Source organism: Gobio gobio, assembly GCF_949357685.1.
Source record: "Gobio gobio genome assembly, chromosome: 13".
NCBI classification, from domain to species: Eukaryota; Metazoa; Chordata; class Actinopteri; order Cypriniformes; family Gobionidae; genus Gobio; species Gobio gobio.
In genome coordinates this window covers 27,850,399-27,868,842 of record NC_137106.1, presented here as the reverse complement: position 1 = coordinate 27,868,842, position 18,444 = coordinate 27,850,399, and the positions used below count along the sequence as shown (strand labels likewise).

The 18,444-nt window shown below is 40.1% G+C and overlaps 1 protein-coding gene across 9 annotated transcripts in view; it reads left to right on the top strand.

Moving 5' to 3' along the window:
• The first annotated feature begins 290 nt into the window (after positions 1–290).
• Positions 291–18,444, top strand: part of chst15 (carbohydrate (N-acetylgalactosamine 4-sulfate 6-O) sulfotransferase 15) — a 52,630-nt gene continuing 34,476 nt past the window's right edge. For 3 of the 9 annotated variants that reach the window (XR_013817814.1, XM_079833836.1, XM_079833839.1), the window contains exons 1-2: positions 311–484; positions 714–772. The gene's annotated coding sequence lies outside the window, so the exon portion shown is untranslated. Of the gene's footprint in view, positions 485–713; positions 773–18,444 lie in introns of all 9 variants that reach the window. The other 6 variants (XR_013817815.1, XM_079833837.1, XM_079833838.1 and 3 more) reach the window with 5 other exon arrangements.

Sequence of the window (18,444 nt, the reverse complement as noted above, 5' to 3'; positions counted from 1 at the left end):
TAGGCCTACTTATTGTCATGAAATTTACATTTCCGTATTCAAGCCATTCATTGTTATAAAAGTTATTTCATATTAGGCTACTTTTCACAGAATAACAAAGGTTTGCTATCGTTCGTGTTTTAATTCAAAAACTATTTTGCTCCTCTGTTCTGATTTATTATTAATCTCAAGTAGATTGATTTCAGAAATAGCTGGGATTGGTCGGAGCACAGCACATCAGTAGCAGCATGCGCCGTATGCCACCCCCTCCACTGACTGAACCCCTGATGAGAGAGAGAGAGAGAGAGAGAGAGAGAGAGAGAGAGAGAGAGAGAGAGAGAGAGAGAGAGAGAGAGAGAGAGAGAGAGAGAGAGAGAGAGATTTGTGCTTGAACAGAGACAGAAAGGCTTTCATCAACTCAGTCGCTCAGAAAGTTCTCTGTATCGCGGTCTCAAACGAAAACACAAGCGTTCATTGGAATATTAAAGCTGGACAAGTTGTCAAGGTAAGTTTTTTTACGCGAGTAATATGGAGGTATTTTGACGAGATTGTTTGAATCAGGCTAATAGATTTACCCAGACATTAGATGAGAGCCAGGCGCTTAGCGATGCTCCGTCTGGCACTGACTGGATGTTAAAGCGTCAAAAAGATGATTTCTAAAACTAGTCCATTGAGAAGCGCTTCGTAAATAGCGGCTCTCATCAGGATTTTCACACGCACAATGTTTCATTCAGATCGGATGGGTCGGGATGCTGCTGTGACAGAAGATTCGCTGTGTAGCCTACGACCTCAGGCAAGTTCAACTGCATTATTACCCTTACAAACATTTACCATGGCAACCACAGTTTACGCCAAAATACCAGTTATAGTTATTGTTACTGTAAAACCATGAATGGGTCGCTTGGCACTTGGCAGGCGGCGGTTTTCACTCTTTGTTGAATATCTCTTGTGAAACAAACATTAAAATAAGCCCTTGGGCAAACATCAGACAATTTCAATGTCACCAAATACTATAGGTTACCCTATTAACTTTTGATAATTAATAACTAAAGTTTTGTTGTTCATTTGAGACAAACAATGAGGACAATAAATATTTTAAGCAAACTCAACCCACATTTGTGTGACCATAATTTATCAGTCTTCTGAACCTTATATCAAAATGTAACTCGTTCCCATAACCAACATTTATATATTTTAAACATCTATTTCTGGATTATTTTTTTTAATAACATTTGTAGCTGAAGGGGTTAATTTTTGTTTAAAAAAGAAAGAAAAAAAGTTGTCCTCAACTCCAGGCTTTAATCTTTGATCTTAATAAAATCTTAGTAAAATCAATGAATGCGGAACATTCTGTGCAAACATTTTGTGACATCAAATGACCCAGAAACTATCCCTATAATTTAATTTAATTGAACATTTTTGGTGATGGTGGCTAATACCAATATTTTTTTGTGAATGCTAGGGCTACCATGGTAAATCTTTGGAAGGGTGGACTATAGAGCTATTTCTAGATACCCACAGCACACTAAATTCTTGTGCTTCCATAATGAAACACACATCATTTAATGTGATTTATTCATGTAGGCTACATATGTACAATATATATATATATATATATATATATATATATATATATATATATATATATATATATATATATATATATATATATATATATATATATATATATATATATATATATATATATATGTAATTTTATTTTGATAAACAAATAAGTCAGTCAGTCATGAACAATTTCAGGCCATTTTCCAATTGATATAGGCTTTATCTTATTCTACAACTCTGGCATGTCCACTGACCACCATCCAATAAGCTCCACCCCTGACTGTGATTTTAGGAACAGGGTTTAGAATGAGACTGGCAGGAATGTTGTCCTAGGAACAGCAGTGGAGGCTGATAGAAGAACACCTCTCACTTGGGTTTCATGTTGTGCATATTTCCCCAATGGAATATATTGACAGATATAGAAGAGAAAATAATGGATGTAGTCTTACATACCTGTTGAAATCCATGCTGTACCATAAAACCTGTTAATCAGGCTGTAGATGGTTAATTTTAACCAACAATGAACTTAGCAGTTTAAATGGAAGGTTATATATACATTTTGTAAGAAAATAAAGAGTTGCTCTATTACCTCAAGGAAATTGCCATGGAGAGCTTTCATGTTTGTCATGGCTACTGCACTCTGGAGTGTCTAGGCTGTGATGTATTAGTAATTGTTGGCACAAGGAGTGTGTATTGGATGGCTAGAGAGTCTCTTCCTTAGCAAGACATTCACCAGATCTTAACAGCTGCAGAATATATAACTCACGCTGAGTCAACATGCTATCCATACCAACAACCAAACCCTTCATCGCTCTGACCCACTGTCTGCCTGCACGCACACACACACACACACACACACACACACACACACACACACACACACACACACACACACACACACACACACACACACACACACACACACACACACACACACACACACACACACACACACACACACACGCATGTACACACACATTTCAGTTTTACACGGCATAAAAATATATAGTACAGTGTGACAGCTCTGGTTTGTGAAATCAATAATATTTTTCCTCAAACCATTAGGCCATTTTTAACCATAACCATTTTAGCATTTTCTTACTCTTAAAATAACATTTGCTTTGTTTTTTATTTAAATGAACAATTCTGTTTATATAAGTGAATAATGTTTCTAACTTTGTTACATCCATTCACTTTGCATTGTTTTCTATTTTAACTATCATATCGAACGTTTCCCAATGTAATTTTCTTATTACATGTCAGATTTTATATATATCATGGTCATTGGGCAAATCATTTTTTTATGTTACACTTGGCCTGTGATGAGACAAAAAAATTGATAACTTGACTTCACAATCATTTTCATTATCATAACATTACATAAAACTATGCTACTTCTTCAGGAATGCCCTCAGTAGAGGAAGACAGCAGGGTCTCACAGAGCTCACACTATAGGACTCAAGGCCTTTATTAACATTTCTCGTCCTTTTTTTCTGAGAACCGCAAAACTTGGCCAGACAGGTAGACAGATGCCCTTTGGCTTCTGACGAGGATCTGTGTTTCTGCATGAGTGTGTATATATGTGAATGCCTCCTTCCTCCTACCTATGTGTGTGTATTGTTTGTGTCTAGCCTCTGGCAAACCCCTCTTTAATTTTTTATTTTTAGAAAATTAAAGGTGCCTCCTATAACCTTTGGGGGAAAATAAAAGGGGATGAAAGTTGGAGAAAAAAGCCAATGAGAAAGAATTCAGTTATTTATGGCTCATGTCATCTGTTTCAATGGTACAATTTATGCTCTATAAAGGCTCTCCATTTTCTCTTTTTGCAATTTCATACCCCAGCAAATCCGATATTACACAGCTTTGAATTTTTAATATTGTGTGACCTGCACGAGATCAAAAGTTTACATCTAGTACTTTAAATGACACATACGCACCCAGCCATCCACATGATGTAAAAGAAAACGTGATTCATTAGACCAGGCCACCTTCTTCCATTGCTCTGTAGTCAAGTTCTGATGCTCACGTGCCCACTGTTGGCACTTTCAGCGGTGGACAGGGGTCAGCATGGGCATCCTGACTGGTAGAATACTGTGTATTCTGACACATTTCTATCAGAACCAGCATTAACTTCTTGAGCAATTTGAGCTACAGTAGCTCGTCTGTTTGATCGAACCACACGGGTCAGCCTTCTGACCACTGAAGACCGGGAACACCCCACAAGAGCTGCAGCTTTGAAGATGCTATGACCCAGTTGTCTAGCCATCACAAATTGGCGCTTGTCAAACTTGCTCAAATCCTTACGCTTGCCCATTTTTCCTGCCTCTAACGCATCAACTTTGAGGACAAAATGTTCACTTGCTGCCTAATATATCCCATCCACTAACAGGTGCCGTGATTAAGAGATAATCAGTGATATTTACTTCACCTGTCATAATGTTATGCTTGATCGGTGTGTATATATATACAGCTCTGGAAAAAATTAAGAGACCACTTAACATTGATTTCTCATTATATATATATATATATATATATATATATATATATATATATATATATATATATATATATAATTTATTTATTTTTTATTAATACTTTCATTTATCAAGGACACTAAATTTATCAAAAGGGACAGTAAAGAAATGTATAATGTTACAAATAAATTAGTTAGTTACCCTCATCTGTATCACCTGTGTCCCTCGTTAGTTAGTCTTCTGTGTTTGTATTTAAGTTCCTCCCATTCCTTCAGTCTCTGTCTGATCTCGTTTGCGTTTGTGTATATGTATGGTGTGCTACTTTGATTTGAGTCTTCTGAAGTATTAAATGTTGTTGGAGTATTCTACTACCTGTCTTTGCCTGTTCCTGCCTGCACACCCGTAACAGAAGATCAGACCAATACAGCGAAGGGACTTCAGCGAGATGGGCATTTTCCTGTTCCCGTTCTCTCCAGTGTCCCCAGAAGAAGGCACTTCTGCAGAGGATCGCCTATGGGGGATTAGGCAGAACGGTCGCCCACTGGAGAGGTATGTGGAGGAATTCTCTGAGCTTGCTTATCTGGTGAACTGGCCAGATGCGCCGCTTAATGCGGTTTTTCTGATGGGCCTGGACGAGGACACTATTCGGTTCCTGGAACCTGCCTGTTCCTTTTCCCTAGTCGAGACAATCAACCTGGTTTTGTCCCTAAATTGTTCCGAGTTCGAGATAACAGAAGAGGTTCCTATGAATATGTGTCTTCCTCGTCCAGTCCCCTCAGAAAAGCTCGCTGCCTGGTCAGTTCACCCGCAGCCATTTTCCTCTGCATATCCCTCCAGTGGGCCTGCCGGGAAGGTCCTGCCTGTCCCCAAGCCCAGGAGGAAGAGGAGAGCTACCCCAAAGCGCCTGTCTCTGGTCGCGGCAGCCACTACCACGGCAGATTCACTGGAGCGGTGGTTGATAGACTTTGGGAGCGATCCTACCGCTCCGTGTTTCCTTGACTCCGCTCCAGCCCTCCTGGACTCCGCTCCAGCCCTCCTGGACTCCGCTCCAGCCCTCCTGGACTCCGCTCCAGCATTCCTGGATTACGCTCCAGCACCCCTGAACTTCCTGGACTCCGCTCCAGCACCCCTTGACTTCCTGGACTACGCTCCAGCACCCCTTGACTTCCTGGACTCCGTGCCAGGCTTTCACGAGCCCGCTCCAGGCTTTCACGAGCCCGCTCCAGGCTTCCACGAGCCCGCTCCAGCCTTCGACGAGCCCGCTCCAGCCTTCGACGAGCCCGCTCCAGCCTTCGACGAGGCCGCTCCAGCCTTCGACGAGGCCGCTCCAGCCTTCGACGAGGCCGCTCCAGCCTTCGACGAGGCCGCTCCAGCCTTCCACGAGGCCGCTCCAGCCTTCCACGAGGCCGCTCCAGCCTTCCACGAGGCCGCTCCAGCCTTCCACGAGGCCGCTCCAGCCTTCCACGAGGCCGCTCCAGCCTTCCACGGAGCCGCTCCAGCCTTCCACGAGGCCGTTCTACATTGCAGGACTGTCCCTTTCCACAGGCCCTCCATTCCAGCCCTTAATTCCCCAAAGAAAGTTTTGGGGGGGGGGCTATATACCTGTGGGTGGGAGACAGGCGCCCAAAGACTCTGGTCCGGCCAAGGCGCCCAAAGACTCTGGTCCCGCCAAGGCGCCCTAAGACTCCTGTCCTGCCAAGGCGCCCAAAGACTCCTGTCCCGCCATGGCCGCCCACGGCTCCTGACCCGCCATGGCTGCCCACGGCTCCTGACCCGCCATGGCCGCCCACGACTCCTGACCCGCCATGGCCGCCCACGGCTCCTGACCCGCCATGGCCGCCCACGGCTCCTGACCCGCCATGGCCGCCCACGGCTCCTGACCCGCCATGGCCGCCCACGGCTCCTGACCCGCCATGGCCGCCCACGGCTCCTGACCCGCCATGGCCGCCCACGGCTCCACCCTGGAGGCACCCCAGCCAGCCAGACCCCAGTACTCCCGTCCTCAGGACTCCAGGGTGCCCACCCTCCCTCCCTATTTGTGTCTTTTACGGCGCGAGGACGCGCCTATTGGGAGGGGGGCGTTATGTCACATATACTGTCTGTCTCTGTTGTGTTTTGTACTTCCTGGTTTCAGTTATCACATGTTCCTTTGTCTGAGTTTCCCGCCACTTGTCTGTTTCCTTAGTTACCCTCATCTGTATCACCTGTGCCCCTCGTTAGTTAGTCATCTGTGTTTGTATTTAAGTTCCTCCCATTCCTTCAGTCTCTGTCTGATCTCGTTTGCGTTTGTGTATACGTATGGTGTGCAACTTTGATTTGAGTCTTCTGAAGTATTAAATGTTGTTGGAGTATTCTACTACCTGTCTTTGCCTGTTCTTGCCTGCACACCCGTAACAATATAAAATAGAAAACCGTTATTTTACATTTTAATAATATTTCACAATATTACTGTTGTTACTGATAACAAAAATTCAGCCTTCGTGAGCATAATGTCTTTCAAAAACATTAAAAATCATTACCGACCCACAAAATTGTGTGTTTATATTAGTGGTGGGCATAGATACATTTTTTTTTTTAAATCTAGATTCATCTCACTGTAATCTTGGAATTAATCTAGATTAAAATGGCTCATTTGAATTCTGCCGAAGGCATTCAGAATATGTGTGCTCGTAAGTGATCGTTTGTCTTTTTGTAGTTTGAATAATAAATAACTTCTGTCCCTTTAAGACCTGACGCACGCATGGATCCCAAACAGTGTTCCTGTTAGCTGGTTACGACTGTGTTTACGTTAAAACTCACCAAGATGGGCATTGAGACATTTTATAAAATGTCCATTAATATGCTGGAAAAAGGAGCTAATTTTTGCACTTGTATGTCAGAGGCGGCTTTATTATGGTATGTGTGTGTGCGCTTCAGATGCGAGCGCGAAATCTGCGGGAATTAGTTAAATTAACTTTGTGTGCAAACCCGCGTGAAATTCAGACCGGTCACACCAATAGTAACACGCTGTCATGAGGAAAAGTCCAGCAGAACACCCGTTCGCCATGTTCAGAGGGTTAACTGGACTGAATGAGAGGAGGCGGGTGCGTGTCAACTCGCTGTCGGTCGGAGAGGAGAGCGCAGCTGATATCGATACTATAGAAAATGAGTATCGTATCGTTTCAGATATTTCAGTATCGATACATATCAAAATATGGATATTTTTGACAACACTAGTAGGCATTCACACAGGTTCGAAGACTCGTTCTCTCGCCCCTACAGTGCAATTCGGCTAGGTATACATCCGCGCTAAAATATCAAGGTGAAAGTCGTCATAGCTTGCATAGTGTAGACCCAGCTCCCAATCCAACTTTGAGAATAGATTAACGGCGATATTTTTTTTATCGCCCGATTAACGCCGATAACGGCCCACCACTAGTTTATATATATATATACACATATGCATGAACTTTGACTTTAACGCTGTCATTTATTTATATATATATATATACTGTATATATATATATATATATATATATATATATATATATATATATATATATATATATATATATATATATATATATATATATATATATATATATATATATATATATATATATATATATATATATATATATATAAACTAGTGGTGGGCCGTTATCGGCGTTAACATGTATATATAAATAATGCAATTCTATTAAAAAAATTTGAAATGACAGCGTTAAAGTATGCATGCATGTCACATGAGATGCACACACTTTATCCATATGAGAAATTGTGAACTGGAATCCTTGAACTGGACTCATTCTTTGTTGTGCAGGTCCTCTTTGCTTCACAGGACTCACAGCCACTGCAGTTTAAATGAACACCATAGCAACAACGAAGATGATTCACTAAATTATTTCACTCCACACTTTCCCAATTGTTAATTGGTAACCTAGTCAGCTGTATATTTGGCCATCCGTGGGAATATAACTGATGTTGCCTCCAGCCATGTTGTGTATTTTAGACATGCTAACAGCATTCCTACAAGTAGAAGACCGCGCGTGCCATTGTGGAGTCATTTGTATGCAGCATTAACTTGCATGAGTGCTTTTTGCTAGTCTTAATGGTGTCGGCCTGAGTGGTATTAATCTTTTGTGTTGTGTTAGCCAGTCTAAATGGTGTACGTCTGTCTGAAACGGCCAAATAGGGAGATGTGTCTGCCTGCTTCAGTGAGCTATAGTGAGCTTGTGTTAATGGTCTGCTGTGTTCAGTCATAAAATATTTCTGGTAACTCTTAAGTGACCTTGTGACATTTACTGTAATGGACGTGCTACTCAACCTATGCAATACTTGTTTCCTGTTTATTGTCTAATTGCTTAATGTGGGGCTTAAAGTAATTAAATCAAAGACAGCGGTTTGTAAAGACTGCTTCAAAATATTGATATTATGGATTCTCGCCAAGAGAGTGGAAAAGAAGCAGAGTTTGAGGGGAAGTCATTTTCAGGACGATGGCCCATTCCACCAGGATGATTCATCATGCAGGGCGCCTAGAGGGTTACATTGCTTTACTTTTTGAAAATATGAACACATACATCTTCTCTTACGCACAGTCTATTCCAAATTTTTTTTTTCCATATCATAAGCTTACATAAGTGCATACTAAATGTAAAAAAATTAACTTTAGCTAGCTGCTGTAATGTACTTCTTGGCTGCATCACTGTATAGCTTCTGTCTAAGAGTAAATCTGAGGGAAGTATATCACTTATGCATATCCCTGCCCAGTGTTTGGCTCAGTGGCTTAAATGCCTATCTTCATTTCATTCTAAGCAAAAAAAAAGAGAACATGTTATGCAGTTTGTCTGTGAATTTCTATGCTCTTGACCGCCCACAGTCCGCTCACTGACCGCCTGATGCATATTGGACACAAACCTGGAAAGTACTTTCACAATCTGGCAAGCTATTATCTGATTGGCTGGCCTTGTGCAGTTCAGGGCACACAGGTTTTTTTACTCAGTCCGCCTGCAAACAGTTATGTTTACAAGTTACCGATTCAGCAAGGGCTTTTGCGCTTTTTCATCATCAGTGGATTTGTTGCTATCAAATCTTCAAAAATAATATTTTATTTTGTTTAAAATAATTTTAAATGCTACAAGTTTAGCCATGTAAATAAAAATGTAGGCATCGCAACATTAGGCAGGTTTCCATTACATATTTGCGCAAAACTTTTGCAATATTTTCTTAATGTCTGTAAAAAACTATTGCGAAATTACACCGTTTCCATTAACTGATGTTATGCGACTAAAGCTTTTCGGCTGTTATGCGTCTAAAAAATGTTCCTCTCGCAATAAGTCATTCTAGAAATCATGGTGATGGATTTTGGTAGGTTTATGCATATAACAGCCACCGCGCTAGCCATTATTTTTTATTAAAGGAGATGTAGGCGTGTTATCCAAGCATTAATTGCAAGGAAAGCCTCTTTTACCTGGGAGCGGTGACATATGAGGTATTTCTGGGAGGTTATAGTACGCCAGCATAGAGGATCTGTGGATTGAGAATTTCCAGATGAACAGATCAACCTTTTTTTGAGTTGTGCAGTGCAATAGGGCAATAAATAAAGAATAAAGAACTCCATCTCATCTTCTGTCCAAACGTACCACGCCATCTTTAATTCTATTTCATGCATTCTGAGTTTTTTTACACTGTTAAAGAGTTGGATTCCCATGCTAAACATGGCAAAAGTTTCAAAAAATTTGTTGGACGTATGACGGAGTATTTCTGTGCCAAAAATACTCCTTCCGGTTTCTCACAGGTTAATGAAAGTTTTTTTTAGAGTATTTTTTATTTGATGTGTTGTGTGTGTGCACTCGTGACTCTTTAGCTCTACTCATAGCACACCTCCCGGAACTCTGCTTTTTTCAGAAAGAGTCGGTACAGCTTATCTGTCTTTTATAAATCTAATAAAACTAAAGACTTTTTTGAGATATGAAGGATGCAAAAACTACTCTATAGGTACTCAAGATTAACATGCGATTGGCTGAAACTGTGTGTTACCCCCCCTTTAAAGAATGATCAGTGATCAATCTATTGCAGTTTTGCGAAATATTCTTTTTTCGAATTGCCTGAAAAACCATCTCATGTGAGCGCAAAAAAACCTTTGGGCGATATATAGGAGTTTTTGCTAAATTAACGTGTTTCCTTTGGGCGTATTTTCAATTCGCAATTTCAATTTGCGCAATTTGAAGGGTAATGGAAACGCAGCTATTGTAACATAAAGTTCAACTTTATTTTAAGGTGTCCTTGTAACTGTGTAATTATACAATTAAAGTGTCATGAACCCCCTCTCCTTAAAGGTGCAATATGTTGGATTTTTGCAGTAAAATATCCAAAAACCACTAGGCCAGTGTTATATATTTGTTGAGTTGAGTACTTACAATATCCCAAATGTTTCCAACTATTTGTAAATCGTGAGAAAATTGTGATTTTAACCAAGGACGTGTGTGGGAGTCGCCTGTCAAATAAACAGACCTGTATGAGTTGTAATTCAGCACTTGCAGATAGTTCGGCAGAATGTCCTCATTTCTTTATATCTCCCGGGACTCGTGTGTGGCGCTGATATCTGTCTCTTATTAGTACTCACATCCTGCTTCATACCACAGCCATATTAAAAACATGAATGCTTTCACTCATCCATAAACATTATTTCCCCATAAACATTATTAGATCCATCGGTATGACAATAAGACACAATTCCACACTCATTTACTGCGCCATCAATCTATCGCTTTGTTATAGTTTTAAAGAGGTTAGCAAACCCTAGCGGCGAAAAAATGCATAGTGTAGCTTAAGTGTTTTCAATGATGTGCAGTCTGTACATATCTGTTCACATCTCCAAAAATGTGTTTTGGGGTTTCATGCCCGTTTAAGTAATATTAATTAAGTAGATGGGTTTGATTTAGGGTTAATTGCATGTAATTATGGTTCATTTACTGTTATTACTATAGTAACAACTATATGTGCGTGCAAAAATTATATGATGACAATGGTAAATTAAATCCTGTTCCCCATGTACATGTTATGTACTTATTATAGTTATTGCAATAACTGGGTAATAACTAGGTACTAACCCTGAACCTACCCTAAATCTAACCTTAATCCATAATTACGTATATTACCCAGTATTTACTTAGGCAAGTACACTGTAAGTACATGACACATACTGTAAAATAAGTGCAACTGAAAATCAACGTGAGAATGAACAATTGAATATTTAATACTGACACAGGTTTTTTTTGTTTCGTTTTGTTATGGTAAAGCAAGCAAAGTCGGTCAGACAGTCCTTTCCTGTCTTATTAGACTGTTCTTCGCTAGAATAAGCTGGAATGAGGACCAGACCTCTAATCAGAGATCTGGCTACACAAGACTATGCAAACCACAAACAGCGAGACATTGGCCTTCCCAGTGTCCCCTTCCCCCAATACAGTGTATTTATAGCACCTGCACTAGTGAATAAGTATTATCAACAGGCACAGAATTAGATCAGATTAAGTCCTAATATGATTTTACTTGAGGTGTCAGGCCCCCTGAGGCTCAGTTCTCAGTTCTGCTTTCATGCCTATTTGGAGCAGAAACATAAACATTGTGCACCAGTATCAATGGAGGGAGGACGGCCTCTGAATGCTGGGCTGAGTGAGTTCACTTCTCCCCCTCTCTTTTGGTCATCTGTGCCAGGAGCATTGGTCTGCTGCCCTCTTTAATGATGCATGGAACATTAGCCAGCCACTATTCAAAGATAGGACGAGGCCGAAGGCATTCTCTGGTCAAAAGAGGCTGCATTGTTTGGGTTCAGAATAGCATGGTCTACTGAGAAAGGGGAGAACAAAGTGTGCTGTCTGTCAAGTTTGTTTTCTAAAATTGTTGCCACAATCGTAATTTGTGATTACCAAAAATTACATTTTAAGGTCTTTTATATTCAAGCACATTTCTGCCATGCATGAGTGATGGGAAAGCAGACAGTGTTAGAAGTAATATAGATACAGTACATACAGGTTTAATTTACTTAGTTTGACATTTGTAATCATGTTACACTGTATTTATACTATTATGTTAATTTAAAGCAGGGGTAGATAGATTCAAATTGGGATAGATAGATAGATAGATAGATAGATAGATAGATAGATAGATAGATAGATAGATAGATAGATAGATAGATAGATAGATAGATAGATAGATAGATAGATAGATAGATAGATAGATAGATAGATAGATAGATAGATAGATAGATAGATAGATAGATAGATAGATAGAGCGAGGCGAGGCCATTTTGTATTGCTGTGGGGAAGAGTTGTTGTGGTATAGTAAGTAGGCTGGAGTGTTGTTGCCCCAATGCAGACGAAACACTGCTATTTTCATCCGGATTGCAGGTCCACTTTGTTCAGCCTTCCAAGGGACGGGGCAGTTAGGGATCAATGGTTAAAATAATTTTTTAACTCGGTCCCTCACAATTAATACCCAAATCTCGCTCTCTGTGCTGCACATTTCACTGAGGAAAGCTTCCACAATCTTCGCGAGTTCAATGCAGGATTCGCACAACAGCTTGTCCTGAAAGATGGATTTAAAAACAGAAGCTGTTTACTCTTTACTCTTTAAGCTGTTTACGGGCCACAACCTGTAAGGATCATTTATTTTTCGTCGATGTGTTTTCCTGTAATAGTTTGTGTTGTTAATTGTACGTTGTAGCAAGGAAGTAAACAGATGACAACGCTGTTTGGCTCTGCAAACCAGTTTGTTAAATGTTCATTCATACTTAAAGGATTAGTTCACTTTCAAATAAACTTTTGCTTATAATTTACCCCCTTGTCATCCAAGATATCCATGTCTTTCTGTCTTCAGTCAAAAAGAAATGAAGATTTTTGATGAAAAGATTTCAGGATATTTCTCAATAAAATGGAAGTCAGTGGACTCCATATGGTTCAAGGTCCAAATGAGAGGTTCAGTACAGCTTCAAAAGGGCTTTAAACCACATCAAACGGTACCAGACGATCAATAAGGGTCTTATCTAGCAAAACGATCGGTCTTTTTCTTTTTTTAATAAATAAATTTGAAGTTTTATAAGCACAAATGCTCGCCTTGCTCTGGTCATTGATGTGCGCTCGTGACTTCACGTAATACACAATTACTTTGAAACGGTCACGCTAGACGCAGGCAGAAGTACCGAGTCAGTGTTTACAAATGAGCGGAAAGAGGACCGTATCCACATATTCAAACGTCTTTGCGCCTGCTTCTAGCGTGACCTTTTCAACGTAATTGCGTTTTACGTGACGTCACGAGCGCGCATCAATGAACAGAGCACGGCGAGCATTTGTGCTTATAAAATTTCAACTTTATTTATTTAAAAAAAAATGACCGATCGTTTCGCTAGATAAGACCCTTATTGATGGTCTGGTACCGTTTGATGTGGTTTAAAGCCCTTTTGAAGCTGTACTGAGCTGTACTGGACCTTGAACCATTTGGACTTCCATTTTATGGAGAAATATCCTGAAATCTTTTCATCAAAAATCTTAATTTCTTTTCGACTGAAGACAGAAAGACATGGATATCTTGGATGACAAGGGGTCGAGTAAATTATAAGTAAAAGTTTATTTGAAAGTGAACTAATCCTTTAACGTTATCCGACAAACACCTAACCTTACAAACTTTTTTTAAATCTCAACAGGGAACTTGGAATTAGTGTAAATTATTCTTTAATTTTTAAAGTATTCTTTAATTTTCTTTAAGCTTTTATGTATTGTTTATCTACATGCTTGTTTATCTACAGGCATGCTAAACATGGTTCTGTGTTTGATTTGGCTACTATAGTAAAGCCAATGTTTAGTGTTCGTTTTGGGTTAATAGTTATTGCGACAGATATTTGGCTATAATCGTTCTAAAAATACAAAAGTAACAGTGTGATTCAGTAGCGATCACTGTAGATCCGCAGTCTTTACTCAAAAAAATCCCTTCGAGGACTGAACAGGTTCTGCTCGATCATCTTCACTAAAATTGTCTGGGTCCGATTCGGGCTCAAATTGGTATGGTTTTATTGTGGCCATTTGTTTCTAATACTACCAAAGCACCGACTACCGGTAAAGGTAAGGGGCGTGACGTTTCCATCAGACAGTTTTTACAAGGAGGGACAGAGCAGTGTAGAATAAAGGTAAAATATATGAAAAATAATGCAATTTCTTTGCGTTAAAAACGAAGCATGAACACGTTACAGTGCACCCCACAAACACAATCAAGCCTTCGAAAGAATGTGTTTTACCACCCCTTTAAAGAGTAACATTTTTTATCAATGATAAATCATGATTAAATTGCAAATAGTTTTGTGGAAAAAAAATATTATACAAGAAGCATTACTCAGTAAATATAACTCTTTCAAAATCTAAAATAAAAAGAACTTCCAGATAATATTTGAGTGGTCTTTTGACATGACAATAAACATATGATTTAATTTTACAAGATATTTAAATAACAATATGTTGTCTTTGTAATATTAATGGGACTCTACTGCACATGAAAATACTTTATACTACCTTTATATTTTAACAAAGGAATCTCTTGCAAGGAACACACTATATTTAGTTATTTGGCAACAAAAGGTATATGAAAAACCCTGTCTTAAAGAGTGAGGTTTTGACTAAACTATAAAAATACAAAAGGATCAATGGAAACCTAAGATAAAGGGAAAAAAAGAAAACAAGAATATATTGTGATAGGCAAAAGCTTGTATAAAAGAAAAATGAAAGCTGCCTTCCGTAACCTGCATCCGGGGGTGGAGAAACATAAAAGAATAGGAGAGAGAGAGAGAGAGAGAGAGAGAGAGAGAGAGAGAGAGAGAGAGAAAAAAAAATAAAGCAAATGAAAAAAGGATTCTTGGAGTTATTTGTAGCTCACGTCTGTTCATCCGGATGCTCTATAATGAATCTCCCATCCTTCTATATTCTACTTGTATCTCAACTCTCCCAGTCCCAGGCAGCAGATTTAATTAAGAATCCAGTCTAATACATCATTTATTTATGAGATAAATTCAAGTGGCTGTTATCTGAAGGTATAGAATCTGCGTGACTTCGCATTTTTATGCACAACTTCACTGCTGACATTTGCTACATATTATCCTTGAGAATTTTCCTTGTGGATGGTAACAAAGAACAGGCTATTGATTAAATGGCAAGAGGAACTTGGATCTATTGTTGTACTGTGTGCGTATCTGGGACATAAAAGGTCTGGGAGGAGGTGTCCTGAGTTGCCTGTCAAGCACACAATAGTATTTCAACGGTGCATTGTCAGGAAATACACAACAGTGCAACACATGACCATGGAGCTGTTAATTAATAGCAAGGGAAGTAGTAGATGTTAAAAAAATGTCCTGACACCACGAGTATCCGCATTAATTGATTCTGATAATTCTTTGTTGAGAAGTTTTTTTTCTTTCTTTTTAATTAAAAAAATTAAATAACACAATTATATTAGTTAATTTCAAAATATATTTTTCATTTTATAATATTTTTAATTATTATATTTGTATGGAAGCTTGTTTCTGTCACTGAATTAAAAAAAAAAAAGATAATTGTGACTTTTCATCTCACAATTCAGTTTTTTGAGACCTTTCTAACTTTTTTCTGAGAATAGCGAGTTATAAAGTTTAAATTGTGATATAAACTCACAATTCTGAAAAATAAAGACTTCGAAATTGTGAGAAATAGTCAGAATTCTGAGATATAAACTCGCTATTTTTCTTGCTATAGTGCGTTTATTGTCTAAAATGTGTGTGCGATTCTGAGAAATAGTTCGCAATTCTGAGAACTAAAGTCAGAATTCTGACTTTTTTCTCACTATTGCGAGTTTATATCTAAAATGGGTGAAAGATACTGATGTATAAGGGTTCAGTCTTTCTTTCTTTGTTTCATATCTGAGAAGTGTTTATTCACATAGGCAGCTGAGTGACGCACCTGAGGGAACTTCTCTTCTCTCATCTCTGTTGTTTAATTACACTTCTTTTCTTCTCCGCTACTGCTCTTTTCAGCGTGGATTACATAACCAGTTCTCCCCAGCTTCCTTGCTTTGGTGCTGCACACGCTGCACAGAATAAGACAATAAAGCCATCAATGCACTGACAGCCTGAAATCAACAGCAAACCACGTGCCCCAAACGTTTTCAAGCACTGAGACGGAAACATCTTCTTCAAACCCTAAAACAAATCTGCCAAACTGAACATGAGCCTGTCATCACATATGCATGCTGGAGTATTAGAGGGAATAAAGGGCCATTGAGAAAGGCCTACTTCAGCAGGAGTTCACATAACATCACCCATAAGCGCATCTGTCTGTCAGATGGGTCCCAATTTATACAAGATGTCACTAATAATAACGGCTGTATTATTTATACCCTTGAATTTATCAGCTTAGGAAAAGACAAGTAGCATTTTAATGAGAAAAGTTCAGGCTTTACTGACCTACTGCAATGATAAATAAAAAGTGCACAGTGCTATAAAATGTCACATGGTTGTTACTGACAAAAATGATAGCTAATTTAGGCCGTGGTTAGGTTTTGTGGTAGAAATTTCCCTATGCACCTGACTTAAGAACCCAGGTGTCCCAGACACCTATGCTTTTATACTGGTGTACTTCAATACCTGTTTGAGACTATCACTTGGAAATAAGGTCTCTAGTGCTCCACTAAACACTATCACTTGAGAATAGAAGTAAGATCTCTAGTGTCTAGCCTGCTGCGCAGCAATAATCAAACAGACTCCAGACAATGCCTTCGAATATTCTTTAATCACGGCTGGAGGGCCTCGTATCAATCACAGAGAATCCCACCAGCAAAAAGAGTACAGCAGTTTTTATAGGAGCATGGAAACGGTGACATGATTCATTACATCATTATTTTACAATATGATTGGTTCCTCATATGTATAATTCAGCAAACCCTTCTGTTTCTAGGTAAAAGCAAATCTGTATTTCTTGATTACTTCACCTTATTACTCAAAAGTCACAAGTTGATGTATTTAGACAGCTGTCTAGTTTCATTTCCATTTTTCATACTTTTTTGTGTTGGGGACATTTAGTTTTCAAAAACATATAAATGTTAATCATACAAGAAAAAGAAATGTTAGTTATGTTTAATTAAAACAATTCCCAAAAAGTTTACATAAATAAAAAACATGCCAACTTAATAGCACACAAAAATCATTGATATAAAATAGGATATCTTGTCAGTTTGTGTGGCTTTTCCTTGATTGAATATGCAATTTGGGGTCTATCTCCATAAAGTGCACTATCAAGGGCAGTGTCAATGCAAACCTGAGGATACCATGCAAAGTAATTTTTCAAGCCTAAAAAGTAATTTCGGAAACTGCTTGTGCAAATTAACATGACTGAATGGCAGGAATTAATCTGATTCGGGTTATGCACCGGCTGCTGTCTCTATGATAAAACGGAGACATTGAGAGCAGAGAACACATACTGTAGATACCCAGTGCTGCTCGAATGGATTAATGTCCATCCATCCATCTTCTTCCGCTTATCCGGGGCCGGGTCGCGGGGGCAGCAGTCTAAGCCGAGATGCCCAGACTTCCCTCTCCCTAGACACTTCCTCTAGCTCTTCCGGGGGGACACCGAGGCGTTCCAAGGCCAGCCGGGAGACATAGTCCCTCCAGCGTGTCCTTGGTCTTCCCCGGGGCCTCCTCCCGGTTGGACATGCCCGAAACACCTTCCCGGGAAGGCGTTCAGGAGGCATCCGGAACAGATGCCCGAGCCACCTCAGCTGTCCCCTCTCGATGTGGAGGAGCAGCGGCTCTACTCCGAGTTCCTCCCGAGTGACTGAGCTCCTCACCCTATCTCTAAGGGAGCGCCCAGCCACCCTGCGGAGAAAGCTCATTTCGGCCGCCTGTATCCGGGATCTTGTCCTTTCGGTCATGACCCAAAGCTCATGACCATAGGTGAGAGTAGGATCGTAGATTGACCGGTAAATCGAGAGCTTCGCCTTACGGCTTAGCTCTTTCTTCACCACGACAGACCGGTACATCGACCGCATTACTGCAGAAGCTGCACCGATCCGTCTGTCAATCTCCCGTTCCATCCTCCCCTCACTCGTGAACAAGACCCCTAGATACTTAAACTCCTCCACTTGGGGCAGGAACTCTCCACCAACCTGGAGTGGGCAAGCCACCCTTTTCCGACTGAGGACCATGGCCTCGGATTTGGAGGTGCTGATCCTCATCCCAGCCGCTTCACACTCGGCTGCAAACCGTCCCAGTGCATGCTGAAGGTCCTGGTTAGAAGGGGCCAACACGACAACGTCATCCGCAAAGAGCAGAGACGAAACCGTGTGGTCCCCGAACCTGACACCCTCCGGCCCTTGGCTGCGCCTAGAAATTCTGTCCATAAAAATTATGAACAGAACCGGCGACAAAGGGCAG